Source organism: Triticum dicoccoides, chromosome 6B (genome assembly GCF_002162155.2).
Source record: "Triticum dicoccoides isolate Atlit2015 ecotype Zavitan chromosome 6B, WEW_v2.0, whole genome shotgun sequence".
Lineage (NCBI taxonomy): Eukaryota > Viridiplantae > Streptophyta > Magnoliopsida > Poales > Poaceae > Triticum > Triticum dicoccoides.
Genome location: NC_041391.1, coordinates 569,602,823 through 569,616,524, shown reverse-complemented (window position 1 = coordinate 569,616,524; position 13,702 = coordinate 569,602,823).

Below are 13,702 nucleotides of genomic sequence, written 5' to 3'. Positions count from 1 at the left end.
GACATACATGAGTGGGATGTTGAGGATCCACGAAACCGGATGGTTGTTGGCTATAGACTACTTCATCAAGATGACCATGAAGGAAGGCGTTTTTAACGTCTAGTTGATGGATCGGCCAGGAGTGGGATGTAGCTAAAGAAAGAACAATACGAATGGTCACAGGTTTGATGACAGGGCTAAAAGTCTCGTCAAAATCGACACCATGTTGCTGAGAGAACCCTCGAACAACCCACCGAGCTTTATGGCGAGAGAGAGAACCATCGGGATTGTGTTTGTGACGGAATACCCATTTTCCGCTAACGATATTAGCACCTAAAGGGGGAGGAACTAATTGCCAAGTTTGATTGAGTGTGAGAGCATCGAATTCTTCCTGCATGGCGTGTCGCCAAGAGGGATCACGTAGGGCAGTGAGATAATTGTATGGGATGGGAGAGGCTGTGATGGCTGATAAATTAAGGCGATCAATGGGTGGTGGAAGTCGGCCTGTGACTGAGCGTGTACGATGAAGTGGTGGCGTTGGGTGTGTAGCTGACTCAGGCGGAAGGGTCGCAGAATGCGTTTGAGATAGAGAACTCAGAGAAGGTGGTTCGGCTGGAGATGGAGGTGGGCCTGGAGATGTTGGACCGTCTGGTGGTGGAGAGGCGGAAGGAGTTGAGCTAGGTGTGGCTGGTTGGATGCTCTGGGAAGTGTGGCCGGGAAAACCATGCATAACGGGTGCATGCATAGTGGGTTTGGGATCTGGTACATGTAGAGATGAATTGAGTGTAGTGGTTGGCATTGTAGCATGAGCTGCTGGGTGATGCATGTATTGAGGAGTTGGTGGTGGATCGAATAGGACAGGGGGTGGTGGTGGCGTGGAAGATGATTCAGGTGCATACGGAAATGTAGTCTCGTCAAAGATAACGTGACGCGAGATAATGATGCACCGGGTTGTGAGATCAAGACAGCGGTACCCACGATGACGTGTAGGATAACCAAGAAAAACACATTTAGTTGAGCGGGCGCTGAGCTTATTAGGGGAAGTGGAGGATGTGTTAGGGTAACAAAGGCAACCAAATACTCGAAGGTCATTGTAAGACGGAGAGAGGCCGAACAACAGGGTATATGGTGTTGAAAATTTCCGTGCGGCTGTAGGGCGAATGTTTATGAGGTAGGTGGCAGTATGGAGGGCTTCGGCCCAAAGAGATGGTGGCATGGAGGCTTGGAAAAGAAGGGTGCGAATGACGTTATTAGTCGTATGGATTGCTCGCTCGGCAGTATCATTTTGCTGGGAGGTGTAAGGACAAGATAGGCGAAAAAGAATGCCATGGGTGGTGCAGAAAGTATTTAGTTTAGTGTTTTCAAATTCTTGGCCATTGTCACATTGGAGTGCGTAAATAGACAAATTAAATTGGGTACGACTGTAGGCGTGAAAAGCAGTGAAGGTGGTGTAAACATCAGATTTTTTGCGTAAGGGAAAGCTCCAAAAATAATGTGTATAGTCGTCAACGATGATAAGATAATAACAAAAACCAGAAGTGCTAGGAACTGGGGACGTCCATAAATCACAATGAATTATTTCAAACGGGCGAGTAGTAGAAGTTTGAGAAGCATAACATGTTTGCCTAACTGACACGCATGACAGAGGGGAGGCCCTACTTTATTGAAAGAAATATGCTTGGAGCTATTTAGACGTGACATGGTGTGGTTGCCGGGGTGTCCAAGTCGACGATGCCAAAGCGAGGTAGAGGCGATGATGGCGTGAGCTTCGGCAAGTGCTGGTGGGTGGAGAGGGTAGAGTGGTCCAGAGCTATTGCATCGAAGAATCACGGTCTTGGATGGAAGGGCCTTCACAGAAAAACCGAAGGGATCAAATTCAATAGAATAATAATTATCAATGGTAAATTGATGAACAGATACGAGATTTTTGATAATGTTGGGAACTACAAGAATATTGCGAAGATAGAGAGGTTTAGAGAGAGATGCAAGTGTTTGGGAGCCAATATGAGTGATGGGAAGAGACGCGCCATTGCCAACGGTTACTGTGTGAGCGGAAGATGGTGTGAGAGATTGAAGTTTACCCGGATCGGATGCCATATGGGAGGAAGCGCCGAAATCCATGTACCATTCATTGTTGGGGAAGTGCATGTTGTTCAGGGCGGTGACAAGCGCGGGGTCGAGCTGTTGCTGCTGCTGCTGCAAGGTGGGAGGAGGTGGCGCCTGGTGGAGATGCATGTTGGTGTAGCCAGTTGCTGGAGCATATGCTGCATATGCTTGAGAAGTGCTTGTAGGACGAGGACCAAGAAGGCCTGGATCTGGAGCACGCCATGCACATGTTTGTTGCCATGGTTGAGGCTGGGATGGCGCCGGGTGTTGTACGTGGCCTGCACGAGTTGGCAGCCCTGTCCACGGATTGAACATCCATGGTTCACTGCGTCCACGGCCACGTCCGCCACGGCCACGTCCACGGCCGCCGCCGCCGCGGTAGCCTTGGCCGTTGCTGTTGTAGGAGACTGAGCTGCCTCGTCCTGCGCCCCCGGAAGGTGTGCGCTCACCACCGGCGCTTGGAAGAATGCTGTTGCCGCTAGCCCAAAGAGCCGTGGCAGTAGTGTTCTTGGCGTCCGCCTTCTTCTGTGCCTCCTCAAGAATTAGTGCTGATCTGGTCTGCAAGAAGGATGGGAACGACGACTGAAACGGAAGAAAAGTGCGCAAGTGTGCATACTGTTCGCTGAGGCCGCGCAACAGGGTGAGGACGAGGGTCTCGTCGGTGATGGTCTGCCCGACATCGGCAAGGGCATCAGAAAGATTCTTCAGCTTGGCGCAATACTCAGAGATCGTCATGTCGCCTTGGGGAGTGTTGCGGAATTCAGCATCGAGAGCAAGGGCACGACTCTTCTTGTTGTCGTGGAACATATTGGCGATGGTGTCCCATATCTGTCGAGCGGAGGATCCTGGAGCCATGATGATGCCGAACAGCTCGAGAGAGATCGAGCCGTAGATCCAGGAGAGCATGGTGTAGTCATCGCGCCCCCAATCGGAGGCGGGCGAAGTGTCGGAGGGGGTGGCGGCAGCGTCGCCGACGACGTGGTTGGAGAGGCCATAGCGACCGAGGGCGACGAGAAACAGCTCACGCCACTTGACGTAGTTGGAGTCTTGAAGATCGAGAGTGATGGGGACATAGGTCTTGATGGAGGCGGCGTAGGAGGAGGGTGCAGGAGAGGGGATGAGGACAGTTTTGCCCTTCTCCGCATCAACGCGCTTGAGTTCTTCCTCGCGAGTCTGCAGGATGGACTCGCGGTTCTTGAGCTCCTCTTCGAGCTTTTTCAGATCATCGGCGTTCATGGTGATTGGGAGGGTTAGGGCTGAGGGAAGCTGTGGAGCTGAGGAGGATTAGGTGTTGGGATCGAGTTCTTGGCAGGAAAGGACCTATCGGCCTGATACCATGTAAGTTGGGAAAGAACGGGCTGCTGATTGCATGCCTCGTCCACCTCATATTCACGTATATATAGAGTACAGGATTACAATCAGGTTACAATAAACAGTTTCCATGTACAGTAGATACCATGCCATCTATATGAGGCTTGGCATGAACGCCAAGATGAGCAGCACCGGATGTGCCTGATGCGGAAGAATCTGAACGGCCAGATACGGCCATCCGGTCATGCTCTAACACAAAAAGGTGCTGCATTGTTTTATTCAATAAGTGCTGCTATGAATGCAGAATGATACAAATAGTACGATAAGCAAGGTATGGGACTGTTAAACATGTCCCCCTCCAGGGGTAGGCTGCAGATTGGTGTATAAAAATGCTCGTAACGGAGACCACCTGTATATTCGTTGTAGCCTTTATCCTTCCCTGGCTGCTGCATCGTGAGTTCGGCAGATCTGCTGCCGGACAGGGCCTCTGACAAATGGAGTCCTGTGGGTAAAAAATAAAAGGTAAAAAGAAAAGAAAAAAGAACGACACACTTGAGAGCACCTGGTGTGGTTGAGCCGCAGTCTGGGTTTATCGTGGTCGTGCCCCTCTCCCCATGCCCATGGTACCTTCAGAGCGTAATGGTGTACGCGAAGGACCTGCTTTAACGTTTCGCAGGAGCTGGGGTTGGGGCCGCACTGCTACGCGTGCTTGGAACGTGCCAGGTGGTCTTGTTGTAAGTTATTCCGGGCGCGCTTAGCTGTGTCCGGCCGCTTAAAGGCCGGACTCGAGAATTGCCTTAAGAGGCTGCATTGCACTTCTGCCGCGAGAGCCGCTGTATGTTCCTCCATGCGGAGAGAACGTTTAGTGTTTTCGTTGACCGTGATGACTCCTCGAGGGCCTGGCATCTTGAGCTTGAGGTATGCGTAGTGCGGCACCGCATTGAACTTTGCAAATGCGGTGCGTCCGAGCAAGGCATGATAGCCGCTGCGGAACGGGACTATGTCGAAGATTAACTCCTCGCTTTGAAAGTTATCCGGGGATCCGAAGACCACTTCCAGTGTAATTGAGCCTGTACAATTGGCTTCTACACCTGGTATGACACCTTTAAAGGTCGTTTTGGTAGGTTTAATCCTTGAGGGGTCTATGCCCATTTTGCGCACTGTATCCTGGTAAATCAGGTTCAGGCTGCTGCCGCCGTCCATCAGGACTCTGGTTAGGTGAAATCCATCGACGATTGGGTCTAAGACCAGTGCGGCGAATCCGCCGTGGCGGATGCTGGTGGGGTGGTCCCTTCGGTCAAAAGTGATCGGGCAGGAGGACCATGGATTGAACTTCGGGGCAACTGGCTCCATCGCGTAGACATCCCTGAGTGCACGCTTCCGCTCCCTTTTGGATATGTGCGTTGCGTATATCATGTTCACCGTCCGCACCTGTGTGGGGAAACCCTTCTGTCCTCTATCGGCGGTTGGATCTCGTCCTCGTCATCGCTATGCAGCCCCTTGTCATTGTTTTCGTCAATTAACTTGCCTGCCTGCTTGAATACCCAACAGTCCCTGTTGGTGTGGTTAGCTGGCTTTTCGGGGGTGCCGTGTATCTGGCACAAGCGGTCGAGTATTCGGTCCAAATTGGACGGACCCGGAGTAGTTCTTTTGAATGGCTTTTTCCGCTGACCGGGTTTAGAGCCTCTGAATCCGGCATTGACTGTCGTATCCTCAATATGATCGCCGTTAATGCGGCGTTTGTTTTTGTTGCGACGCGGCCTGCCATTTCGGTCCTTGAAGTCCGGACTGCCAGAATTTTTGCTGAGGTTGTTGCTGCGTGCTAGCCAGCTGTCCTCACCCGCGCAGAAGCGGGTCATGAGTGATGTGAGGGTTGCCATGGATTTCGGCTTTTCCTGTCCCAGGTGCCGGGCAAGCCACTCGTCGCGGATGTTATACTTGAAGGCCGCGAGGGCCTCCGCATCCGGACAGTCGATGATTTGGTTTTTCTTGGTTAAGAACCGTGTCCAGAATTGCCTGGCCGATTCGTTTGGCTGCTGAATTATGTGGCTTAGGTCATCAGCGTCTGGTGGTCGCACATAAGTGCCTTGGAAGTTATCGAGGAATGCGGCTTCCAGGTCCTCCCAACTCCCAATTGACTCTGCTGGCAAGCTGTTGAGCCAATGCCGGGCTGGTCCTTTAAGCTTGAGGGGGAGGTATTTGATGGCGTGAAGATCGTCACCGCGGGCCATGTGGATGTGAAGGAGATAGTCTTTGATCCAAACCGCGGGGTCTGTTGTGCCATCGTAGGATTCAATATTGACGGGTTTAAACCCTTCGGGGATTTGATGATCCATTACTTCATCTGTGAAGCATAGTGGGTGTGCGGCGCCTCTGTACTGGGCGATATCACGACGGAGCTCAAGGGAGCTTGGTCTATTTTGTTCGGCCCGGCCGGACTTACTGTGTCCGGCGCGACGATTGTCGTCACGTATCGTGGGATGCCCACGCGGTCCATAGACCGATCTTGATTGTCTTGCCTTATCCTCCAATATATCTCGCAAGTCCGGAGTGTTCCCCTGTGGCCGTGTGCTTTTCGAGCGATGCCGGGGTACAGGTCTAGTGAAGGGCCTAGAGGCCTCTCCGTCGCGACCACGGGGTGGTCGGTCAGCCGTATTGTCTCCTGGTGATGCGGGTTCGTAAGCCTCCTCCTCTAATTGGGGGAGCAACTTGCGTTTAGGGTAGCTTTTGGAGGGGCGTTCGAGCTCATGCTCTTCGGCCGCGAGGACTTCAGTCCATCTGTCGGCTAGCAGATCCTGATCAGCTCTAAGCTGTTGCTGCTTTTTCTTGAGGCTGTTCGCCGTGGCCATAAGCCTGCGTTTAAAACGCTCTTGTTCGATGGGATCCTCAGGCACGACGAATTCGTCATCGTCGAGGCTCGCTTCGTCTCCGGAGGGAGGCGTATAATCCTCTGCCTCTTCTCCTGCTGCTCCTTCATAAGGGCTGGCGTCTCCGTCCTCTTGCGCTGCATCTTGCTGGAGCGGGTTGTCTTCGGCACTGTCCGGTGTATTATTGTCTCCGGTCCTGGAGTCTTCATTCTTGCTATGGCGGGATTTAGAGCGGCGCCGCTGACGCCGGCGCTTGGGCTGCTTTTTGGAGGGGTCATCCTCCTCTGTTCCTTCGCCATTCCCATCTTTCGGGATATCCACCATGTATATGTCCTATGATGAGGTGGCTGTCCAGTGCCCAATAGGCGCTGGTTCTTGGTCGTCTCCGGCATCGTCGTCCATACCGTCGATGTCCTCGGAGTCGTAGTCTAGCATGTCGGTTAAATCGTCGACAGCGGCTACCAAGTGGGTGGTGGGTGGGCTTTGAATTTCTTCGTCGTCCGCATCCCAACCGTCCTGACCGCAGTCCGGCCAGGGCTCTCCTGATAACGAGAGATATTTTAGCAAACTCAAGATGTCACCGAAAGGTGAGTGTTGAAAGACGTCCGCTGCGGTGAACTCCATGATCGGCGCCCAATCGGATTCGATCGGGGCAGGCGCGGGAGGTTCGGAGTCCGGCGAGGAGTCCGGCACCTCGGAGTCATGAGCTTTATGAGGGACAAAGTCAGTGTTCGGCTCTATCGCCGTAGAGGTTGCAGCCCCCGAGGCGGTGTCTAGGCATCCATCCTCGATCTGCGAAGCTGGCTCCGAATTGAAGATCAGAGCAGTTTCGAGTGCGGCCTCGAAGGTACTGTCCGGCTGCAGAGCTAAATCATGCTCACCGCGACAGTGCGGCACGCTTGGCTGTGGCTCAAACCTATCGAGGATCAAGTCCCCGCGGATGTCATCCGTGAAGTTCAAACTTCCAAACCTGACCTGACGGCCAGGGGCGTAGCTTTCGATCTGCTCCAGTTGGCCAAGCGAATTGGCCCGCAGTGCAAAGCCGCCGAATACAAAGATTTGTCCGGGGAGGAAGGTCTCACCCTGGACTATGTCGTTGATGATGGTTGAAGAAGCCATCGAGCCTATCGGTGACGACATAGAGGAACTCTCAATGAAAGCACCAATGTCGGTGTCAAAACCGGCGGATCTCGGGTAGGAGGTCCCGAACTGTGCATCTAGGCGGATGGTAACAGGAGACGAGGGACACGATGTTTTACCCAGGTTCGGGCCCTCTTGATGGAGGTAAAACCCTACATCCTGCTTGATTAGTATTGATGATGTGTGTTACAAGAGTGGATCTACCACGAGATCAAGGAGGCTAAACCCTAGAAGCTAGCCTATGGTATGATTGTTGTTCGTCCTATGGACTACAGCCATCCGGTTTATATAGACACCAGAGAGGGCTAGGGTTACACAAAGTCGGTTACAAAGGTAGGAGATCTACATATCCGTATCGCCAACCTTGCCTTCCACGCCAAGGAAAGTCCCATCCGGACACGGACGAAGACTTCAATCTTGTATCTTCATAGTCTTGGAGTCCGGCCGATGATGATAGTTCGGCTATCCGGACACCCCCTAGTCCAGAACTACCTCATATACCCAACTGTTTCTTTTGGGTATCCTATGAAGACACATTTCTCCGATTTAGGTTCGAGCTTATCTGGTTGAAGTTTCTTCACATAAGCATCGCGGCCCCAAACTTTAAGAAACGACAACTTCGGTTTCTTGCCAAACCATAGTTCATAAGGCGTCATCTCAACGGATTTTGATGGTGCCCTATTTAACGTGAATGCGGCCGTCTCTAAAGCATAATCCCAGAACGATAGCGGTAAATCAGTAAGAGACATCATAGATCGCACCATATCTAGTAAAGTACGATTACGACGTTCGGACACACCATTTCGTTGTGGTGTTCCGGGTGGCGTGAGTTGCGAAACTATTCCGCATTGTTTCAAATGTAAACCAAACTCGTAACTCAAATATTCTCCTCCACGATCAGATCATAGGAATTTTATGTTCTTGTTACGATGATTTTCCACTTCACTCTGAAATTCTTTGAACTTTTCAAATGTTCCAGACTTGTGTTTCATTAAGTAGATATACCCATATCTGCTTAAATCATCTATGAAGGTGAGAAAATAACGATATCCGCCATGAGCTTCAACATTCATCGGACCACATACATCTGTATGTATGATTTCCAACAAATCTGTTGCTCTCTCCATAGTACCGGAGAACGGTGTTTTAGTCATCTTGCCCACGAGGCACGGTTCGCAAGTACCAACTGATTCATAATCAAGTGATTCCAAAAGTCCATCAGTATGGAGTTTCTTCATGCGCTTTACACCGATATGACCTAAACGGCAGTGCCACAAATAAGTTGCACTATCATTATTAACTCTGCATCTTTTGGCTTCGACATTATGAATATGTGTATCACTACTATCGAGATTCAACAAAAATAGACCACTCTTCAAGGGTGCATGACCATAAAAGATATTACTCATATAAATAGAACAACCATTATTCTCTGATTTAAATGAATAACCGTCTCACATCAAACAAGATCCAGATATAATGTTCATGCTCAACGCTGGCACCAAATAACAATTATTCAGGTCTAAAACTAATCCCGAAGGTAGATGTAGAGGTAGCGTGCCGACCGCGATCACATCGACTTTGGAACCGTTTCCCACGCGCATCGTCACCTCATCCTTGGCCAGTGCTCGCTTATTCCGTAGTCCCTGTTTCGAGTTGCAAATGTTAGCAACAGAACCAGTATCAAATACCCAGGTGCTACTGCGAGCTCTAGTAAGGTACACATCAATAACATGTATATCACATATACCTTTGTTCACCTTGCCATCCTTCTTATCCGCCAAATACTTGGGGCAGTTCCGCTTCCAGTGTCCAATCTGCTTGCAGTAGAAGCACTCAGTTTCAGGCTTAGGTCCAGACTTGGGTTTCTTCTCTTGAGTAGCAACTTGCTTGCTGTTCTTCTTGAAGTTACCCTTCTTCTTCGCTTTGCCCTTTTTCTTGAAACTAGTGGTCTTGTTAACCATCAACACTTGATGCTCCTTCTTGATTTCTACTTCCGCAGCTTTTAGCATTGCGAAGAGCTCGGGAATTGTCTTGTTCATCCCTTGCATATTATAGTTCATCACGAAGCTCTTGTAGCTTGGTGGCAGTGATTGGAGAATTCTGTCAATGACACTATCATCAGGAAGATTAATTCCCAGTTGAATCAAGTGATTATTATACCCAAACATTTTGAGTATGTGTTCACTGACAGAACTATTATCCTCCATCTTGCAGCTATAGAACTTATTGGAGACTTCATATCTCTCAATCCGGGCATTTGCTTGAAATATTAACTTCAACTCCTGGAACATCTCATATGCTCCATGACGTTCAAAACGTCGTTGAAGACCCGGTTCTAAGCCGTAAAGCATGGCACACTGAACTATCGAGTAGTCATCAGCTTTGCTCTGCCAGACGTTCTTAACGTCGTCAGTTGCATCAGCAGCAGGCCTGGCACCCAGCGGTGCTTCCAGGACGTAATTCTTCTGTGCAGCAATGAGGATAATCCTCAAGTTACGGACCCAGTCCATGTAATTGCTACCATCATCTTTCAACTTTGCTTTCTCAAGGAACGCATTAAAATTCAACGGAACAACAACACGAGCCATCTATCTACAACAAACATAGATAAGCAAAATACTATCAGGTACTAAGTTCATGATAAATTTAAGTTCAATTAATCATATTACTTAAGAACTCCCACTTAGACAGACATCTCTCTAGTCATCTAAGTGATCACGTGATCCAAATCAACTAAACCATAACCGATCATCACGTGAGATGGAGTAGTTTTCAATGGTGAACATCACTATGTTGATCATATCTACTATATGATTCACGCTCGACCTTTCGGTCTCCGTGTTTCGAGGCCATATCTGCATATGCTAGGCTCGTCAAGTTTAACCTAAGTATTCTGCGTGTGCAAAACTGGCTTGCACCCGTTGTAGATGGACGTAGAGCTTATCACACCCGATCATCACGTGGTGTCTGGGCACGACGAACTTTGGCAACGGTGCATACTCAGGGAGAACACTTCTTGATAATTTTAGTGAGAGATCATCTTAAAATGCTACCGTCAATCAAAGCAAGATAAGATGCATAAAGGATTAACATCACATGCAATTAATATAAGTGATATGATATGGCCATCATCATCTTGTGCTTGTGATCTCCATCTCCGAAGCACCGTCGTGATCACCATCGTCACCGGCGCGACACCTTGATCTTCATCGTAGCATCGTTGTCGTTTACGCCATCTATTGCTTCTACGACTATCGCTACCGCTTAGTGATAAAGTAAAGCAATTACAGGGTGTTTGCATTTCATACAATAAAGCGACAACCATATGGCTCCTGCCAGTTGCCGATAACTTCGGTTACAAAACATGATCATCTCATACAATAAAATATAGCATCACGTCTTGACCATATCACATCACAACATGCCCTGCAAAAACAAGTTAGACGTCATCTACTTTGTTGTTGCAAGTTTTACGTGGCTGCTACGGTCTTAGCAAGAACCGTTCTTACCTACGCATCAAAACCACAACGATAGTTCGTCAAGTTAGTGTTGTTTTAACCTTCGCAAGGACCGGGCGTAGACACACTCGATTCAGCTAAAGTGAGAGAGACAGACACCCGCCAGCCACCTTTAAGCATGAGTGCTCGTAACGGTGAAACCAGTCTCGCGTAAGCGTACGCGTAATGTCGGTCCGGGCCGCTTCATCTCACAATACCGCCGAACCAAAGTATGACATGCTGGTAAGCAGTATGACTTGTATCGCCCACAACTCACTTGTGTTCTACTCGTGCATATGACATCTACGCATAAAACCAGGCTCGGATGCCATTGTTGGGGAACGTAGTAATTTCAAAAAAAATCCTATGTACACGCAAGATCATGGTGATGACATAGCAACGAGAGGGGAGAGTGTTGTCCACGTACCCTCGTAGACCGTAAGCGGAAGCGTTATGACAACGCGGTTGATGTAGTCGTACGTCTTTACGATCCGACCGATCCAAGCACCGAACGTACGGCACCTCCGAGTTCAGCACACGTTCAGCTCGATGACGATCCCCGGGCTCCGATCCAGCAAAGCTTCGGGGATGAGTTCCGTCAGCACGACGGCGTGGTGACGATGATGATGTTCTACCGGCGCAGGGCTTCGCCTAAACTTCGCGACGATATGGCCGAGGTGGAATATGGTGGAGGGGGGGCACCGCACACGGCTAAGGAACGATCCGTAGATCAACTTGTGTGTTCTGGGGTGCCCCCTGCCCCCGTATATAAAGGAGCAAGGGAGGCCGGCCGGCCCTTGTGGGCGCGCCAAGGAGGAGGAGTCCTCCTCCTAGTAGGAGTAGGACTCCCCCTTTCCTACTCCTACTAGGAGGGGAAAGGAAGGGGGAGAGGGGGAAGGAAAGAGGGGGGGCGCCGCCCCCCTCCTCCTAGTCCAATTCGGACCAGAGGGAGAGGGGGCGCGCGGCCCACCCTGGCCGCCCCTCTCTCTTTCCACCAAGGCCCATGTGGCCCATTATCTCTCCCCGGGGGGGTTCCGGTAACCCTCCGGCACTCCGCTTTTCTCCAAAAACGTCCGAACACTTCCGGTGTCCGAATATAGTCGTCCAATATATCAATCTTTATGTCTCGACCATTTCGAGACTCCTCGTCATGTCCGTGATCACATCCGGGACTCCGAACAAACTTCGATACATCAAAACTTATAAACTCATAATAAACTGTCATCGTAACGTTAAGCGTGCGGACCCTACGGGTTCGAGAACTATGTAGACATGACCTAGAACTATTCTCGATCAATAACCAATAGCGGAACCTGGATGCCCATATTGGTTCCTACATATTCTACAAAGATCTTTATCAGTCAAACCGCATAACAACATACGTTGTTCCCTTTGTCATCGGTATGTTACTTGCCTGAGATTCGATCGTCGGTATCTAATACCTAGTTCAATCTCATTACCAGCAAGTCTCTTTACTCGTTACGTAATGCATCATTCCGTAACTAACTCATTTAGCTACATTGCTTGCAAGGCTTATAGTGATGTGCATTACCGAGAGGGCCCAGAGATACCTCTCCGACAATCGGAGTGACAAAACCTAATCTCGAAATACGCCAACCCAACATGTACCTTCGGAGACACCTGTAGTACTCCTTTATAATCACCCAGTTATGTTGTGACGTTTGGTAGTACCCAAAGTGTTCCTCCGGTAAACGGGAGTTGCATAATCTCATAGTTACAGGAACATGTATAAGTCATGAAGAAAGCAATAGCAATATACTAAACGATCAAGTGCTAGGCTAACAGAATGGGTCATGTCAATCTCATCATTCTCCTAATGATGTGATCTCGTTAATCAAATGACAACACATGTCTATGGTTACGAAACATAACCATCTTTGATTAATGAGCTAGTCAAGTAGAGGCATACTAGTGACTATATGTTTGTCTATGTATTCACACATGTATCATGTTTCCGGTTAATACAATTCTTGTTGGAAATATGCCCTAGAGGCAATAATAAATTGATTATTATTATATTTCCTTATTCATGAAAATCGTTTATTATCCATGCTAGAATTGTATTGATAGGAAACTCAGATACATGTGTGGATACATAGACAACACCATGTCCCTAGTAAGCCTCTAGTTGACTAGCTCGTTAATCAATAGATGGTTACGGTTTCCTGACCATGGACATTGGATGTCGTTGATAACGGGATCACATCATTAGGAGAATGATGTGATGGACAAGACCCAATCCTAAGCCTAGCACAAGATCATGTAGTTTGTATGCTAAAGCTTTTCTAATGTCAAGTATCATTTCCTTAGACCATGAGATTGTGCAACTCCCGGATACCGTAGGAGTGCTTTGGGTGTGCCAAACGTCACAACGTAACTGGGTGGCTATAAAGGTACACTACGGGTATCTCTGAAAGTGTCTGTTGGGTTGGCACGAATCGAGATTGGGATTTTGTCACTCCGTGTAAACGGAGAGGTATCTCTGGGCCCACTCGGTAGGACATCATCATAATGTGCACAATGTGACCAAGGGGTTGATCACGGGATGATGTGTTACGGAACGAGTAAAGAGACTTGCCGGTAACGAGATTGAACAAGGTATCGGTATACCGACGATCGAATCTTGGGCAAGTACCATACCGCTAGACAAAGGGAATTGTATACGGGATCGATTGAGTCCTTGACATCGTGGTTCATCCGATGAGATCATCGTGGAACATGTGGGAGCCAACATGGGTATCCAGATCCCGCTGTTGGTTATTGACCGGAGAACATCTC